Source organism: Phodopus roborovskii, unplaced genomic scaffold (assembly GCF_943737965.1).
Source record: "Phodopus roborovskii unplaced genomic scaffold, PHOROB, whole genome shotgun sequence".
NCBI lineage: Eukaryota > Metazoa > Chordata > Mammalia > Rodentia > Cricetidae > Phodopus > Phodopus roborovskii.
In genome coordinates this window covers 157,561-176,471 of record NW_026126036.1, presented here as the reverse complement: position 1 = coordinate 176,471, position 18,911 = coordinate 157,561, and the positions used below count along the sequence as shown (strand labels likewise).

Genomic DNA, 18,911 nt, shown 5'->3' with positions numbered 1-18,911 from the left:
GGCCCACATCCTATGGGTTGATCTTTGTGGCTCTACTTGCTCCATTTTTTTAAGGACCATGGTGACAACATCCTGTGGATAGGTGGATTCCATATTTGCTCACTTTCTATTTGATATCTGGAGATGTCAGCTCTATTTTTTATCAACAAAATCATCCTGATGGAATTCAGAGTTTGCCTTGATGCTGCTGTTACAATATTTCCTTCATGGGGATACTGTTTTGATTAGCTGTTGTGTAATACATCACCTAAATCTAGTGGCTTAAAAGAAGAAGCATGATTCTGTGGTCTGGCAATCATGACTGGACTCAGCCAGATGTGTCTGTCTCTGATGGAACCACTAGGATATTGCCTGAAGCAGCCATTAGAATCCCTGCCCTGAATCTTCCTCATTATCCACCAGGCATATCCATATAAGTATTTTTATGTGAAAGGACAGAGGGTAGATTCAGTGTGCAAATATTTTGCAAACTGTTGCTTATATCATACTTATTATTGCTCTATTGGCAAAAATAAATCATGGCCAAGACTAGAATTCATCTAGATGGAGACTATTCAAGGTCATGGATACAGGGAGATGAATAAAACTGTTGGCCATGACTCCTACAGTCTGCCAAAGGTGTTTCTGACATCATAGCACTCATTTTTTAAACTTTCTCTAAAACTGAGCTGACTTATGGTGCCTGGAAGACCAGTCAAAATCACTGCCAAATTGAATTTTAAAAAAAATGAAGCAAATCTGTCTGTCAGTCTTTTAAAATGAATGGTATGAATAGGAATAGCTGATTAAAATAGAGGCCTGGTATGAGTTCAAAGACATAAAGAAATATAAACAGTTTCTCTCAAGAAAAGTGCAGAAGATGGTTAGTCAAGGAACTCTTTATTTATAGTGTAATTGACCCAGCCAGATTCTCATAGACACACATTGTTAGATTTCATTGGTTTCAGGAATACAGATGTTGTGATCTTTCTGCTAATTTCATTTTTTTTCCTTAGCAAAAATCTGCTGCCTATTTTGTTTTGTTTTGCTTTTTCAACACCACTCTGCCCTATTTACAGTTTAACTTCCTGCAGACTTCAAATTATTATCCAGGACTGGACATATTATCTCTGTCTGTTGGGAGAGAAGCCTGTTATGCTGGGTAATTATGACCATTGGAGGCAGTCATGAAAAGGGGGAACAGGCCCAGGCCTGCTATCTATTGTCCTCAGGCATTGACAGTCAATGACTGTGGCCATGCTGGTTTGGAAGGGGATTTAGGGTATTCAGGGGTGATTTCCCTCCAGGAATTGTAAGGATCCTCCATCAACTCCTGATGTCATCACCAGTCTTGAGTCTATTGACTCCATAGGGCACTATTTTGTGCTAAGTTTATGCTATAGCAGACACAAGAAATTATTTTCTCCAACTGTTTCATAACTCCAATCCCATTTCCCATGCAAATATCTCATTACTTTCCTCTGTCATTGGCCATAGATAATTTTGAACTTGATGAGGTCATAGCTTCTAAACAAAAAGGAAGATAGAGAGGAACCACCCTTAATAAGTTCTTGAACGAGTAGTATCATTTAATTTTTACACTAAAGTGGGGTGTTGTAGCACTTGGGAAGCTTGGACAGGAGGATTGCTTTGATTTCAAGGCAAATCTGGGCTGGATAATGTGACCCTATTTAAATCCAAACAAACAAAACCTTCCAAACAATCCTTTTAACCTTTATTTGACACAGGAAAGACCAAGGGCACCAAAAAATTAACTTACTCAAGGAGTTATGACTTATGAATAGTGATTTCAGGATTTTTAACCAAAGTCTAATATTTTTTTGTATTATTTTAACTGTAACCAAAGTCTAATCTAATCTAATCCTGAAGTTTTCATCTTTATCTCTGCAGTTATATTATTTCTGTTGAGAAGCATCATTGTTGTCATCATCTGTACACTTTTGTTGGGTGTGACTATACTGTATACAGGATTGTGCTGTATATATGCTCTAAAAATGTCTCTTGAAGAGAGAAAGCATACATTATAAACCCCTTGTCAATTGACAAACCTGTTTTTGGTTAGATGTTTACCACCTCCTAGACTCTTTAACAAATGTCTGTAAGGAGTTCTATCTACCATGGGAGTCCTTCCCTACCATACCCATACTAATATTTTGTTGTGCAGTGAAATTGTGTAAAATTAAGAAACTCAAGACAGACCAAAGAGCACAGGGGATATCCCAGAGTTGTAGCTTTTAGGTACCAGATCATTGAGAAAGGATCTTTCACATTTACATATGAGAATCAATCACAGATGTGCCTAGAATTAGATGTATGACATTTTACAAGTAACTTTAAACTCTCCAGAACTCACTTTCCTCTAGCAGAAACTCGAAATAACAGTAACAGTATTTTTGCAGTTGACTTACTGTGAGGATTGAGATGTGTAAAATTTGGAGTGCCTGGTGCACTCCCTAAACCAAACAAAAACAAAGAGATTGATTCTTCACTGTCTAGATTATAGGCATCCACCTCCTGATTAATATAAGAGGAAGTGGGGGTTTACTTTTGAGGATTAGGGATGCTCAACCAGTAAAATCTATGCAAATATTAAAAAAAAAATCCGAAACCCCTGAGTCTGAAACACTTCTGGTTCCAAATACTTTGGAGATCCAAATTTTCCTTATTGTATAATGTCTCATTAGCCAAGTTGGTTACATGGATAAACATAGACATCTTTGAATGGGAGGAGCATTAATGTCAAATTTGGAAGCCATGGACAATGGGAGAAATCCGAGGCCTTTTTTTCCTATTCACTGCAGGTGAATATTCTTAAAAATTACATATATTTCTGTCCATTTATTTCACACACAAATACATGAAAAACTTTACATTCAAACAAAAGAAATCATACAACTTTTTCCAATAAAATAATTGGGAAAAATTAGAATGTAAACAAAAGCATAGGAACATTAGAACAATTCCATTGTATGGCCTTATCATGACAAATTTAACCAGTGTCTTATGGTGTGTGTGGTACTAAGGATTGAATTTCAGTCTTGTAAGTTCCAAGCAGGCATTCTGCCAGTGAGCTACACCCCTGGCCCTAACAAATGTTCTTGTATGATTATCTCAGTTGTTTGTCAATTTTGCAATAAACTCCTCTCTATATGCCTCTATACATACAATTCTGTACATGTTCCTCTTTGGTCCCATTCTGTACATGTTCCTCATCAGTCCCCTGCTGTACATATTTTAATCTCTGACATTTTCCTAGAATATTTAAAGATTGTAATTCACAGCTATTTTCAAAATATATGTCCTGAGCATTGTGCAAAGTCTCTCTAGTTGCAGGGTTGCAAGGAGGTTTAGGTATCAGGGAAGGAGGCTCTTCAGCTTGAATAGTAAGTAGTTGTACATTAACAGTTATTTACCTTTACAACCATGAGTAATGTGTGGGAATATATTTCCCATTGGCATCTCTAACTGTAAATATGGCTTAGCTTTCTTTTTTATCTTTGTCAATGTGAGCTGTAATGATACGGTCCTTTTACCTTGTAATTTCTTAATCCTCAGTGAGGCACTTCCCCATCTTCCATCACTATATTTTTTCCTAGAACTTTCTAGTACTGGAGATTGATCCCAAGTCTTTTCATATGCTGAGCAAAAGTTCTATTTGTTTGTACATTTAAATTTTGAGTCAGGGTCTTGCTCAGTTGTCCAGGCTGGCCTTGAACTCAATCTGTACACCACTTTGCAATTTTCCTGTCTCAGCCTCTGAAGTAGTTGGGATTGCAGGCCTGTGCTAGTAAAGCTGACTCATCGCCATTTATATTGGATTGTTACTATTGCTTTTACGTATTTCCTGCTTCTACTATCTATCCATTTTTCTGTGATAGTAATCTGTTAATTAAAAGCTAATATCTGTAAATGCATTACAATATGCTTATGCCTTTATTTGCTATTTCCTACTATGATATTCTCTATGAGTATATAAAGTTATTATTTCCATTTGCAGGTGACAAAAATAGGCAAAGTGTTTGATAATATGCCCATCAAGATAGTTCCCCCTTTTTTCATATATTCATTGTATAAGTGGTATATTTAATTATGTCATTTTCATGTATGTATATTATACACTTTGTTTATATTTGCTTACCCTTTCTTTTCCATAGGTATTGATGAAAGTATGTGAATCCACAAGAGCCTGAATAAAAGGATATCAAAGATTCATTAGGAAAAACTCACAAATAACAATAATGTAGAGAGGTGCCAAGGTCTTCCATTCTGCCCTGAGGACAATAGAAGGAGCAATCCAATCTCTGACCACCACACGAGAGAGTGAGTGACACTTCCTCTTTCCTTATAAGAGGCCATGCCCCAGAAAAGAAGCTATGCCCCATGGCCACCACCCCAAACCTATAAGTGGAATGAATTCCCACAATACCTCTCTCCCACTGCTCCCCTTTCTCTTTTAGGAACACTCTTCTACTTTCATGTCATATATATGATGTATGACATATGGCATATGACATATGAGAGTAACTATGTGATACTCGTTTTTGTGAGACTCACGTTTCATTTAACACAAGGGTTTCTAGTTCCTCACATTTTCCTGCATATGACCTAATTTGGTTCTTGTGCAAGGCTGGAGAGATGGCTCAGTGCTTAAGAGAACTTGCTATACAATCTAGAGACGCAGCATTAGGATCCCAGCACCCACAACCTGGCCATCCCTCATACACTTGCCTCCCCAGCTCTGAGGTGGCAGAGACAGGAGGATTGGTGGGGCTTGCTGGATTGCAGCCTATTGAGAAAGCATAAAGCCCAAGTTCGGGGGGAGGGATCATACCTCAAAGGAATAGGCCAAGAAACAGAAAAAAACACCTGGACGTCACATGTGAACAGGCAAACTCATCTGCACACACAAATTAATAAGTGAATCTTAAAAAGAAAATCCTCCATTGTGTATATATCATACTTTATCCAGTCATTTGTTGATTGGCATATAGGCTGAGTCCATCATGGCTACTGTAAAGAATGCCCCATAAACATGGATATGAAGTTATCTCTGGAGTGTACCACCAGGACCTTGTTTGTAAGTGCTGGGACCAGGAGTTCAACTGGGTCAGAGAAGTTTTCAAGTTTAAGTTCATCAGTCTATTCTCCTGCTTCTTCAGTATTTAGAATATTTTTGATGTAGATGTTAAGTCTTTTCTATAAATGATACTCATTACTTTCCCCATGGTCCTGATTCCTTAAAAGAACTTGAAATTTTTATAGATATACTTTAAGTGTGGATTTTTAAGCTCAGTATGTAAAATTTGTAAAACAATTTAACATTATCAAAAAGCTTGAGGTTTTTCCTGAATGCATTCTATCTTCAATATCATTCTAAGATATTCCTTGTATAAAGCATATAAAATATTCACATATTTTCTTTGAAGACACTGAACTTAAAGGTTATGTGAAATAACAAAATACTTGGTTTTAGATCTAACATATTCTAAATCAGTGTTTCTACAGTGAGGACTATATGCTATATTTGTAAAAAGATACCCAAACTCCCAACTCAGGATGTCTGGTAAATACACACATTTTACCTCTTATTATGGGAGTATATTGTAGAGCAGTGAATTACGAATATAAAAAAAAATCCAGATGAATTAAAAACATAGTTATGAAGTTCAAAACTGAACTTTTAGAAGATTTCAAAGGAGAATATTTGTGTTAGTCAAGGTTCTCTAGAAAAATAGAACTGTTTGTGGGGAGAGGGAGGAGAAGGGAGGAAGAGATAAAGAGAAAGAGTGAGAGGGAGGGGTGGTGGAGAGAGAGAGAGAGAGAGAGAGAGAGAGAGAGAGAGAGAGAGAGAGAGAGAGAGAGAAAGAGATTTTATTTTAAGGAATTGGCAAAGTGGCTCGCACAATTGTGGGGGCTGGCAACTGTGAAATCCTCAGATCCTTGAGACAGACTGGAAATTCTGGCCAGAGTTGAGTTTGCAGTCTTGAGTAGGAAGGCAGGCTAGAGGCAGAACTGATTCCTTTTTGAGGAATCAGCCTTTTTCCTCTTAAAGCCTTTAATTGTTTGTATGAAGTCTACTCCCATTATGGAGAATAATCATTACTAATGAAGCTTTCCTAGCATACACAAGGTCCTGAATTGGAACCTCAGCACTGAGCAAGTCTGATATGAACATAAATCATTGCCCTGAAATACCTTTACAGCAACATCTAGAGCAGTGGTTCTCAACTTTCCTAATGCTGGGGCCCTTCAATACTGTTCCTCATGTTGTAGTGATCCCCAACCATACAATTGTTTTTATTGTTACTTCATAGCTGTAAGTTTGTTAGTGTTACAAATCATAATGTAAATATCTGTAGATTTGATAGTTCTAGGTGACCCTTGTGAAATGGTCATTCCACTCACAAAGGGTCATGGCCCACAAGTTGAGAAATACTGATCAGCCTCAAGTGTGATTATACAACTGAATATCATAGGCCAGACAAGTTTACACATGAAGTTATCAGCTGAAATATCCTTTGACCCTGGACAGATTTGTTAAACAGGAACACACACACACACACACACACACACACACACACACACGGACTTGGTATACAATCTGAGCAGGAAATAAGTGCGTGTTTTCTTACTGTGTTTGGTTTTCCTGGATATCAAATCTTCTTTCCTTGCGAGAGACTTCTCTTTAACTTCTGTGATACTTGATAAACACTAGGAAAAATAGTAGAGAACATAAAAGAGACAAATATGTTTTAATTTAGCATCAGCTGTGGTACACCAATATCCTAAGCCAAAACGCCAAGCAAGGATGGATTTATTGATGCACTAATTTAAAACAAGCCTGATTAATTTTTAAAAGTGCAACCTCCAAATACAACTTGTCAGAAATGATATGGAATGCATTGTGTGTCTAACCAAAAAAGCAAAACTCTACTCAGTGTAGCAGGCTTGAAAATTATCTTGCTATTTATAGCTCTTCTAATAGCTTAATATCTTGGTCTCGGTACCTTCAGGTTCTGGAGGTTGTTGAGAACTGAAAGCAAGGAGTTTCATGGGATTTTATGTAACAAAGCAATGAGGTCATGACATTGCCCTTTAATTGATGTGTGTGGCCAGGTATGTGAGTGCAATGTATGTGTGTGGGGGTGAGTACAATAGGGTCATGCATGTCTTTGTATGTGAGTGCAGTGTGTGTGTGTGTGCTCACAAGTGCATGTACCTGTGCACATATACAAAAGCCAGAGAACAACATGGAATATCCTGCTCTAACATTCTCTGCTTTACTCCCTTGACTTGTGGTCTCTTACTGAACCTGGAGCTAGGCTAGCAGTCAGCAAGACTCTGAAATGCTTGGAGTCTCTTTCAGTACTGGAGTTGTGGGCATGAGAGACCATGCCTGGTTTTTGTGTGGTTTCAGGGGATTGGAATTCAGATCCTTATGACTGCACAACAAGCAGTTTTACCCACACAGTCATCTCCTCATCTGTGGCTAGTTTTTAAAAAAAGATTTTGAAGAGCCCAGTTCTATCTTCAGTGCTTCATTGTAATTGTTTTGAGCTAGGGGCTCATGTAGCCAATGCTGTCCTTGAACTCTTCATTCTTCTGCATAAGCTTCCAAGTTATGGGATTATAGGCATGACCTACCATGCCTGGCTCCACGGCCATCTTTAAAACATCTCTGATGTCAAGAATGTGATAAAGGAGTCATGAGTTCTTATCAGAAATTGTCCTAGGCTGGGAGTAACTTGGACTCAGTGCCTTCAGGTTTTGAAGGTTACCTTTTATTTCTTCATCTGGCACAAACACCTCAAACATAGGGCCCAAGCAGAAAATGTGTGCAGAATCTAAAAGCATCCTTTTCTATCCTTTCATATTTTGAAGGCCTCATGCTATGCCAATGATTTAAATGTTTGGACAGAACTCATTATGAACACACCCATTGGACAGAAACAATTATTTTGTGAATTTAAGGTAAAATTGATCTGTTCTGCTAGTCTAAAAATATTTTAAAATGTTTAATTGCAAAATTGTAAAGTATGTTCCACCCACTGGTTTCCTTAAAAACAAATGTGAAAATGATATTCTCCTCTCCCCCAGTGTATCATAGGATTTGAAATGTTTTTATTTCTTTAAAGAAATGCTTGTTTTGAGTTAGGTTTTCCTAGTAATGGACTCTGAGATAAGAATTAAAAAACAAAAAGAATAGCAAAGGAATGAATGTGAAAACAAAAGAATTCCCAGAATGAGGAGAGTGTAAATAAAATTCTGAACTGGGTAACATGATCTGAATCCTGCTCTGGGCATAGCCAGGGTCCTTGTTAGGGGAAGGGAGATGGACTACTGATAGATATCTCTCTACTCTTATGATAATCAATAGACGGAGACTTATTGCACAACAGGTTTCCAGGTGCTTCTGGCTCTCCTTGTGCAAGTAAAGTATGTTCAGCCAGCCCCAGGAATGTCCTCTAGTAAAAAGAGGCAGGTGTGTGCTGAGAATGGAGTAGTGGCAAAGATATGTGGAGGAAGATGGGAAAGGCCTCAGGCAATCTGTGCAAATGGAAACTCCTGCCTACCTGATCCACCATGGATAATTTGCCAAAGTCTTCTTCACAGGAAAGAGCAAGCCCTGGTAGGAGGTACTATGGCGGTTACGTAAGACAACACAGCCAGCAGCATTTTCTTTAATGTCCCTGTCCCTTCGTTGAATTAATAGCAAAGGGGTCACAGAAGACTTCGGTTTGAAGTTGGGTAACCTTGTGATTCTTCCTTCTTGAGAGCAGATATACCACTGATCCTCAAAATCTTGGATGTGGTGGCTAGGGATCAGGTATGGAGAGAAACCACAGGAAATCAATCCTAAAAGGGTCCTAGGTCAAGGGCCTCAAGACAGGATTTCCTGAGAAGGAGAAGAAATGAAAGCAAAAGCAGGAACATTAATGGCCATTATTATAAAAAACTTATAAAATAATATTGGACAACATACCCATTGATACAGTGTGTGAATTATTTGAGCGAGAGTAAAACCTATTCTGGGCACTGCCCACATCCCACATATTCAGTAGTCCCATGAGGCTAATGACTGTTGTACTCTACAGTGCAACACTGCACATTACAGAAGCACTGGGAGTTCTGCTCAGTGGACCAAGGGCTGAGATGCAATGTGCTTCACTTTTAGTTCAAAACTCTTGTTTCTTTCCTCTGTATACTCAACTTATAACAAGTACCATTTTACCATTGGGATTTCCCCGAAACGCTTGGCGCACTGGGTTAAAAGCACAATAGTACATATTTTAAACTGTCAGTGGCTACCTTTCATAAATAACTTTGACTCCTTCAATCTAACTTGAGTTTGGGGAAGTTAAATGTTAATTCAGAATTAGTAAACATAGACCTTCAGATGTTCTATTATGGTAATCAGAGTCATCATCACTTTTTTCATTACTGCTTTCCATTAGCTATTTCTGTCTACCATTTAATTTTCATAAACAGAACAAAATGTGATCTTAAAAAGCAGGAGGCAAAAAACTACACAGTGACAGAAAACAGTATCCAGCTTTCTTACCCTTTCCACCATGACCATTTCTACATAGCTGGCCACAGGATAATGTTGCTGGGACAAATTCTTACCAGACCAAGTAGACTCAAGTGGAATTTGGGTGTGGCGTATCTAACATCTTGAGATCTGCTGCTATTTTAGTTGGCATGTAGCAACTATTTTAAATTGTGGAAGTTCACTATTGTGAGTTGAATTACAGATTGTAATAATTTGGATATCCAAAGTCCCTGACACATGGATCCAAAGGCAAATTAATGGATTATTTCAGGAAACACTGGCAGGGAGGGATGGAAAAGAAAGAAGAAAAAGTAAATAGTCAATGCAGAATTGACTAGCATGTTTGTAAGTGGGAACTTCGTTCTTGTGACCCTAATTATCCTATCAAAGAGGCAAGAGAGCTGGAACACTTACCCATCATCTTCCCACAGTCATCATCTGAAGGATGCCGGAGAAGACTCAGAAGCCCACCCCCCATGGGCCTACTGAATCCATAAGCAAAGAAAGCCCACAAAAGCATATTTAGATAATTAGGGCATGATGGAGGGAAACAGCAAGTGATGAGATGGGTAGGGCCCTTATAATCTGCTACATCAATTTATTTTTACTTCTAGGCAGTCAATTTATATGTAAGTCTCTTCAACTGTGGCCCATCTATGTCCCAATTGGACTGATCCACTGGCTCAGAGGAGATAGTGAGTCACTGCCAAATGGAAAGAAAAACAACAACAACAAAACAAAACAAAAAAAACCTGTTTAATAGGCAACTTGACCTCTGCTCAGAACATCTTAAATAGTTGAGAGTGAGGAAGGAGCTTTTTGGTATTAAATGCCTCTGTATTGAAAGGGTGGTAAAACAGCATTCTGGCTTTGGCACAAAGGAAGGCATGGGGCAATTTATTTTAAGCTCTCATCAGAGGGTACACGGGCTGCTTGTGTATTCTGGAATTTTTTTTTATTGAGAATTACCAAATGCTTTCTGCTTAGGCTGATGAAGCCAAGCTGGGGCATCTGTGGGCTGAGACTATACAGTTGCATATGTGCCACTGTTTATCAGTTTGTAAAACATGCCATATGTTGACAGAATGACTTATGTTGAGCTATGCAGAACATCACAGAGAAAGATGAGCTGGGTTATAAAAAAAAGGGGGGGAGGCAGAAGAAAAGGTGTAAGAGAGAAAAGGAACGCTTGTAACTTTGACTGGATGCTAACTACTTGGGCATTCTGTCCATCTTACTCATCTTTAGTCTCCAGTGCCTAGAGTTGCACAGGGCACATATAGATGTTTGGTATATCCTGAGGTTGAAAACAGCACACTTAATGTCCTTAGACTCTTGTCTCCTATACACATGCATATGGTGCTTGCAGGCTGAATTTATGTTTAAGAGAAGTGTTTAAAGCTAGGAAGACTTTGTGTTTCCTTGGATTACTCTCTATGACCGATTGGAAACCAATTCTTGTCATTACAAAGGAAGAAGCTGAGAGGAACTGAGGAAGTCAGAATGCAGTCAGACCAGGTAGGATCATGGGCACAAATCTTGAGCTGCCTGAGGCTTCCAGAAGAGGATCTGGTCAACATGTTACAATGCATATTGAAATCCACCCGTTGAGACTTTCAGACAAGCAAGTGAGAGATACTCTGACTTTTACCGAGGCTGCACAAAATCTGTAGTCTTGGTGGATGTCTTTGTGATGCAGTTTTCTAATTTTTGTTTCGTTGTTATTTACTTTTAAAAATACTCTCTCTCTATCTCTCTCTCTCTCTCTCTCTCTCTCTCTCTCTCTCTGTGTGTGTGTGTGTGTGCGCGCGCGCACGTGCGTGTATGTGTGCGTGCGTGTGTGTGTGTGTGAATATGTACATGTTTGTAAAGGTGCCTGCCGAGGTCAGAAGCATCAAATGCCCTGGTACTGGAATCACAGATTAAGATTATAAACTTCCTGGTGTGGGTGCTGGGTGCTGCGAACTGAATTCAGGTTTCTGGAAGATCATCAGCAAGTGCTCTCCACCACTGAGGCATCTCTCCAGCACTATTATTTACATTTTTTTTTTAAAGTTGAGATCTCTCTATGTAGCTCAGGTTGACCTAGGACTATCAATGCCTCCATTTCAGCCTCCCAAATTTGAGGATTATAAACACATTAAACCATGCTTTGCTTCTGATTTGTTTTGGTGAATATCATCTGCATTTTTGAAAGCCTTTGCACTGGTCAGTTTTTGTTTGTTTGTTTGTTTTGTGAAAGTGGCACAAACTGGAGTTATGTCAGATGAGGAAGCCTCAGTTGAGTATTTGCCTCCATCAGATTGACCTGTGTCCAGACTGGAAGGGTATTTTCTTAATTGAGTTTTATTCTGGTAAATCCCATCACACCTGAGCTGGTGGTCCTGGATTCTATAAGAAAGCAGGCTGAGCAAACCATGGTGAGTAAGTAAGCAGCACCCGTCCATGGTCTAAGCTTTGGTTCCTGCCTTCAGGTTTGTACTTGAAGTTCCTTCCCTGATTTCATTCAGTGATATACTGAGACCTGAGATGTGTAAGTCAAATAAACTCTTTCCCCTGTGTTTCTTTTGATCATAGTGTTTCATCACAGCAGTAGAGAGCAACTTAAGCCTTCTTTAACTTCCTCAACACAATTTTATGGATGTTTGTAGTGGAGATCTTGGACATATTTTATTAAGAAGTCCTAGGTAGCTAGTATTTTCTGATACTATTGCCAATTGTGTCATTAAAAACAATCATCTGTTTATTGTTAGTACATACAAATGCAATTGGTTTGTCTTATTTCATATTTTGGCAACATATTCTGAAACTGGTCTAATGTAGCTCAGGCTGGCATCCAACTCCCTGTGTAGCTGAGGTGGCTCATGAGCTTTGCGTTCCCCTGACTCCACCTCCCAAGTGCTGGGACTATAGGTGCACTCTAGTATGCTGAACTTGTTTTGGATTTTTTTTTTTTGCATATAATGACATAATCTGTAAATAGTCTACTTTCCTCATATTTTCCTTTCATTTGCAAGCTTTCTGCTACTTGTGTCTTATACATTAGCCCATGCCTCTGGAATAACATTGAGCAGAAAATATTCTAATAAGCACACATCTTAATTCTTTTCAAAAGAAAAATAATCAGTTTTATGATGATGATGATGATGATGATGATGATGATGTGTGTGTGTGTGTGTGTGTGTGTGTGTGTGTGTGTGAGAGAGAGAGAGAGAGAGAGAGAGAGAGAGAGGTGTGTGAGAGGTATTCAGGCTTGAAAGGCAAGCACTTTTACCTGCCAACATATCTGCCCCGCCCCCATGTCTTCTTTGTAATACCCCGGAGGGAATGTTTTCAAGGTGACAGGGTGACAGGTACATGAGTATTCATTAGCATATTTTCTATAGTCTGTGTATGCTTGAAAATTCCCATAATGCAAAAAGTTAGGGTACAGTAAAGCTTTCAACACTTCATCATTACAGATGCTGTTTGTGGAGATACTTTTTATTGGATTAAGAAAGTTTTCATCACCTTTTAATTTGCTAAGAGGCTCAAATTGTCAGTAGAAGCTGTACAAATAAAGTTCTTATCTATATGTATTGAAATGCTAAAATTCTCCAATCATGACTACTAATTGTACAAATAAATTCCTTACCTGAATCTATTGAAATGAGCACATCATTTCCCCCTTTAATCTGTTATTTAACAAATTAATCAATCTATTTGTTTGCTACTAATAAACCAGCCTTGCATTTCAAAGATAGATAATGTCATCTTTGCCATGCAGTGCTGGGGCTTGTTCACTATCATTGCATTAAGGCCTTTAAAAAAAAATCCCTCCATCCCTTTTACTTTCTGTTTACTTTCAGTTTTGTCTAGAATCGGATTGTGAGTTGGACTTTAACGCCTTTTTTCCTGTACTCTGGAAAGGTTTAAGAGTAAAAGCAATTTACTTTTTAATTGTTTGATCATAGTAATCAGAGAATACATCCAAATGTAGGGATTTTTAAAAATTTGTTTTGATTTTTTTTAAAAAATTATATAAATATATTTGTATAAAGAAGTTGCAAATTAACCAGACACAAGAACTATACCACTCAAAAAAGTTCTATACTATTTTTATTGGAAGGTTTTCTATTATTAAATTCCTTTTCTATTTTCTGGCTACTAATCTTTTCTGTTCCTCATCTTATCTGTTTTTATTTATTACCTTTTAGAGGGATTATCTGTCTCATCTAAATTTTCTTTTTGAAGATGTGCAAAGTGTTTACAATGTCAGATTTTTTTTAAAAAATTAATTTCACATCTGCAGTCTTTTTCAGTCCTGACTTAGAGAGCAAACAAACAAACTTATGATTATGCATGTGTGTTTCTGTGTGGCTTTGTGCACTTGAGTGAAATTGCCTATGGAGGCCAGATGAGGCTGTCAGGGCCCCTGGATCTGGAGTCATGGGAATTTGTGACTTATGTGTGGGTTATGAAGCAAACTTGAGTTCTCTGCAAGCGTAGATGCCTGTGCTTTTTTTTTAAACCTTACTTTCCTGTCCCTCAGTCCTGACTCAGGTAATTTGGGCTGTCTCTGAGTTTTTAGAATTACTTTCACTGAATAGTTATCAGTTTTCTTTATCCTTTATTAAGTCTTCTGGAATGAATATTTGTTTTCTATTTCAATCTTTTCCATTTACCGATTATCTTCTGTTTTCATTTTGTTTATCCCTCGTCTAACATATTACAAGGACCATTTCACTAATAACTACTAAGTGATTTTTCATTACCAAAACTGTTCGCTCAATCCTGGCACATGCCTATAATCCCAACATTTGGGAGGCAGAGAGAGGCAGATCTACAGAGCAAGTTCCAGGACAGTCAATACTTCACAGAGAAACCCTGTCTCAAAAAACAAAACAAAATAAAACAAACAAAAAATTCACTCAGTATTCCAAAACCCCAATCTAAGCAGTGTTTCCTGTATCCTTTATAATTTGAAAGGTAGTATTTTTTCCTACATAGTTCAATAAAACTTCTGCCATTAGCTGGGAATATTTGTCATCACAAACTATAACACTACAGACTACTTAACTTACGAAATAAAAATGGAGAAACTTGATGTCTCATTAAACTAGTGATCAAACATCACCAAAATTAGGATATGTGCACAATGTGTCTCTTTGTGGGAGACAGTGGGAAGCATACAATGTTCACTATGTAATTTTCTCAACAGAAAGGTTTAACCTAAATCCGACAATGAGGAAACAGTCGGGCATGGGATATTTTACTTAAAAAAAAAAAAATAGCCTGACTCTTCAAAAACATCTTGTGATTTTCTTTTGAACTGATGAACTAAAGAGTCTTTTACCTTTCAATTACAAAACACTTTTAATAATATTGTTGTTGTTAATGTTACATTATCTTTCCTTTAATTAGAAAACATAATTTTCAAGACTTAGATCTTTTCAAATTTGCTGAGTTGCTTTTGTATCACAATATATTAGCTTTTTTGAATTATTTCTTGTAGATTTTTGAGACTATAACTACATAATTACCTATATATAATATCAATTACCTATATATAATATCAATTTTGTACTAGCAAATAAAAGTGTATTGTGAAAGTGTTAGAAACAATAGTGTCATATTTGTTTGTTGTTTTGGTAAATTCTTATATATTGTTATTGATTTTTCTTGTCTAGAGGTTTTATCCAGCATTAGCGGAGTGATTATTGAAGTTATCAATTTATCCTTGTAGAGCTGTTAATTTTTCCTAATATATTTTGAGGTGATTCTATTTGCACATCAGCTTAAAGTTGTTATATCATCCTGGTGAATTTCAATATTACTATTGTGGAGGTATTTTCTTTGAAGTCTGATACAACCATAGTTTCTTTTGATGTTGCTTAGGTTTGGACAGTGTATATATTAATTTACTTTCAATTGCCTGGTATTTTTATGTTTTCAGTGTGTTTCTTGTAAACAGACTTTATTTGGATTTCGGTTCTTTTTATTAGTGTATATTACTTTTATAGTCTTGTATATTTTGTTATGATATTTTCACATTTAACATTCTTTGGTTATATTTATTTGTCTAATACCCACAAGTTCCATCGCTTTGCCTTCCTACTGGTTCCTTTCATCTTCCTTCACACTCCTCATTTTACTTTCATATCCATTTTCTCCTAGATTCCACATAGGATAGAAAACATTCAATAATTGTCTTTCTGAGTCTGGCTTAATTCGCTTAACGTAATGATTTCATTTTCCTGCAGATGAAATGATTTCATCCATCTTAGTGGCTGAAAAGTACTGTATTATACATATATGCCACATTTTCATATCCATTTATCTATTGATGGACACATAGGCTGACTTTAAAACTTTAACATTTTGCATAGCATGGCTACTATGAATAGTGCTGTGATAAACATAACACTTTTGATTTACATATATTTTAGGAAGAATATAGATGAGCATATGGCAGTTCTCATTTTTTCTTTTTGAGGAACTTCCATACTGATTTTTATAGTGCATTTCTCTGAAGTTAAGTAAGTTGAACAGTTGTTTTCATGTATTATTGGCCTTCTGTGTTTCTTCTTTTGAAAAATGTTTAGTTCATTTGTCTGTGTATTGATCATTGTAATGGGTAGGGTTTTTTCCTCCTGTCGCCAGTCTTGTCCTGCCGCCACGCCAGCCCCAATGAACACACAGAGACTCTGTATTTGATATAATTCTGTTGGCCAGTTACTAGTGTTTCTTATCGGCTAGCTCTCCCTTAATTATTAACCCATTTCTCTTACCAGGGAGCTGGCCAGCATTCTGCTTTCTCCAGACTCTCCATTTTGTCTCCTCCTTCCTACTACCTCTTTCCTCCTTGTCTCCTAGTCCCTTCTATCTTCCTTTCCTATTGGCCAACAGTGCTTTATTCATTAACCAGTATGAGAAACATATACAGAATGACATCTCCCATCATCTCCTCTATTCTGTTTAAATAAAAAGAAGGGTTTCAACCTTAATATAGCAAAATATATCACATAACAGTTATCAAATAAGAATCACAGTTAACACTATGTAGTCCATTAACATTTAGCAAGATTTAAAGAAACTATTCTATCGTCTATCCTATATTTGTGAGTCTAAAGACCTATATGTAACTTATCTTTAATCCTAACTAAGGAAAACTATAAACATAACTGTCTTCAACTTCTGTGGTCTTCAAAGACCACAGAAGGATAGTATAAAAACTCTAGAAATGACAGAGACATCTCGCTTTGTCAGTCACCTGAAGTTCTTCTGTAATCTTCCATCTTCATCCCATAGGCCATAGTGTGTCTAGCAGACTCTTCAGCAAAGTAAGAAACTTTAAACTGTCTTCTTGTATTGGCAGTTTGTCAGTCTCTTTTCTCTATGTCCTGCAGACTGTCTGGCAGACTCTTCTATGAAGCAGGAACTCTGTAGCAATGTCCATCTTGAATCAGCAGTCACTTTTCTGTGGGTCCTGCATGTCCAGTTTATACAGCATAACATCAAACAGTCCAGACAAGGGCAGTATCTTGTCCAAATGGCTAGTCTTGCCATATTGAAACAAGCTCCATAACTCGTTTCTTCAAGGTCCATCTTCCTTTCTGACGCAGGTGGTGTTGCCAGCAGTTGTGTCTCATTGTCAAGAAAAACCCTAAACCATTTTAAATGCCATATTCTGTAGGTCTTTGAAAGTTTTGAAGAATTCCTATCCATTTCAAATTCATCTCTCTATATATATAGAAAACCTAACTAACACTATAAATTTTGACTATTATAGGTAACTAACTATCTATAATCTGTACTAAATTACATATTACATTCCTAAATGTGTTATATAAACACAATGCCTAAACAAGAGGAGACATATATATATCACAAAATTGACCTTAAATTGTATCAATAAATGAAAGTCCATTCCAAAACAAAGTATTCATATCTATACCATAATCCCCTTTTTACCTTAAAAAAACACTTGGTTGTGGTCATTAACCATTTAAATGAAAACAAACATTTATAAACAATATTTGGGAATTCGGCCGTCGGTCTTTCCAAACTACTTCCTGCTGATAGGGGGCGCTGTCATGGGGATCCTAAGAAGATGCAGATATCCTGGCTGTAGTCTGCAAGGCTGCTTTGTCCAGCTGTCTTGAATGTAGGATCACCTGGTACTCTGTTTCAGGGGGTCTGGCTTGCTCAAACCACATTAGTCTGGAAAGAATCCACAGCTTTTCATTTTCTGTGGAAACAAAAATAGAAATCCTTTTCCCCAGTAACGTGTCCTTAGACTTAAATTTTGGAGTCAAAGCATTTTTAAAATATATAAATTAATGCAGCAGCATTTCCTTTATCAGTTGTTATTTTCTCAGCAGTCAAACAATTCAGAGACAACACAATAGCATACAGTAAGCAGATTCTCTCTGAGTTTTTCATCTTTACGTGGCTTTATTATTACTCTTTATTTTACTTTTATTTTTTCAATTTTTGAGACAGGGTTTCTCTGTGTAACTTTTATCGGTCCTGGAATTCACTCTGCATACCAGGTTTACTTTAAAATCACAGAGATCTGCCTGCCTCTGTCTCCCGAGTGCTCTGATTAAAGGCGTGTGCCACCACATCCAGTTCCTGTATTTTTTAAACCATTTTTTAATTCTCTCCCAAGCCTACGTATTTTTTAAAACACACTGTAAACTTTTAGCACTTTTCTTAATGTGAATCTGTCTTTACTGTAAATCTTTTTATAGCCACGACAACATTGCTAAAATGAAAGTCTTTGTTGTTTCTGCCATGGTTTATAAAAGATGGCCATGGCTATTTTATGGCCCTCACTGAAAGCTGTGATCACTGCCTTTGTCTGCATGCAGCCGGCTTGGAGATGTGGTCACTGCCATTGCCAGCTCTGATACACACCAATAAATTGTTAGCAGTGTTTTAAATTCGTGCAGGTTTTTGCCGCTTATGCTGAGTCAGGAATCTTCCCTTAAAGGAGCCACAGAAATTTTTGCTTGTCTCACACAAAACAGAGTGCAACCCAGAAAATGTTGTTACCAAGAAACCTTGCTTGTCTCTGTTCTTTTGTTTCTAAAACCCTTTTTTAAGCTTCTGTTAAATTTTAAGTGGAAGTTCTTATTAGCCACGTGGGCGGCATTTGTACAGAGTAAGGTTTTTCTGCCTGCAGCCTGGTCTTGTCCCGCTGCCGTGCCAGCCCCAAATAACACACAGAGACTCTGTATATGATATAATTTTGTTTGCCAGTTACTAGTTTCTTATCGGCTAGCTCTGTCTTAATTATTAACCCATTTCTATGTATTTCCACGTGGTCATTTTGTTCTCAATTTTTCTTTCCTTAGAGCACACTTGTTATTCA

The 18,911-nt window shown here is 37.3% G+C and overlaps 1 pseudogene; it reads right to left on the bottom strand.

Moving 5' to 3' along the window:
* The window catches only part of LOC127218320 (40S ribosomal protein S8-like), a 41,766-nt pseudogene extending 31,735 nt beyond the window's left edge, over nucleotides 1-10,031 (bottom strand).
* Nucleotides 10,032-18,911: the final 8,880 nt, after the last annotated feature.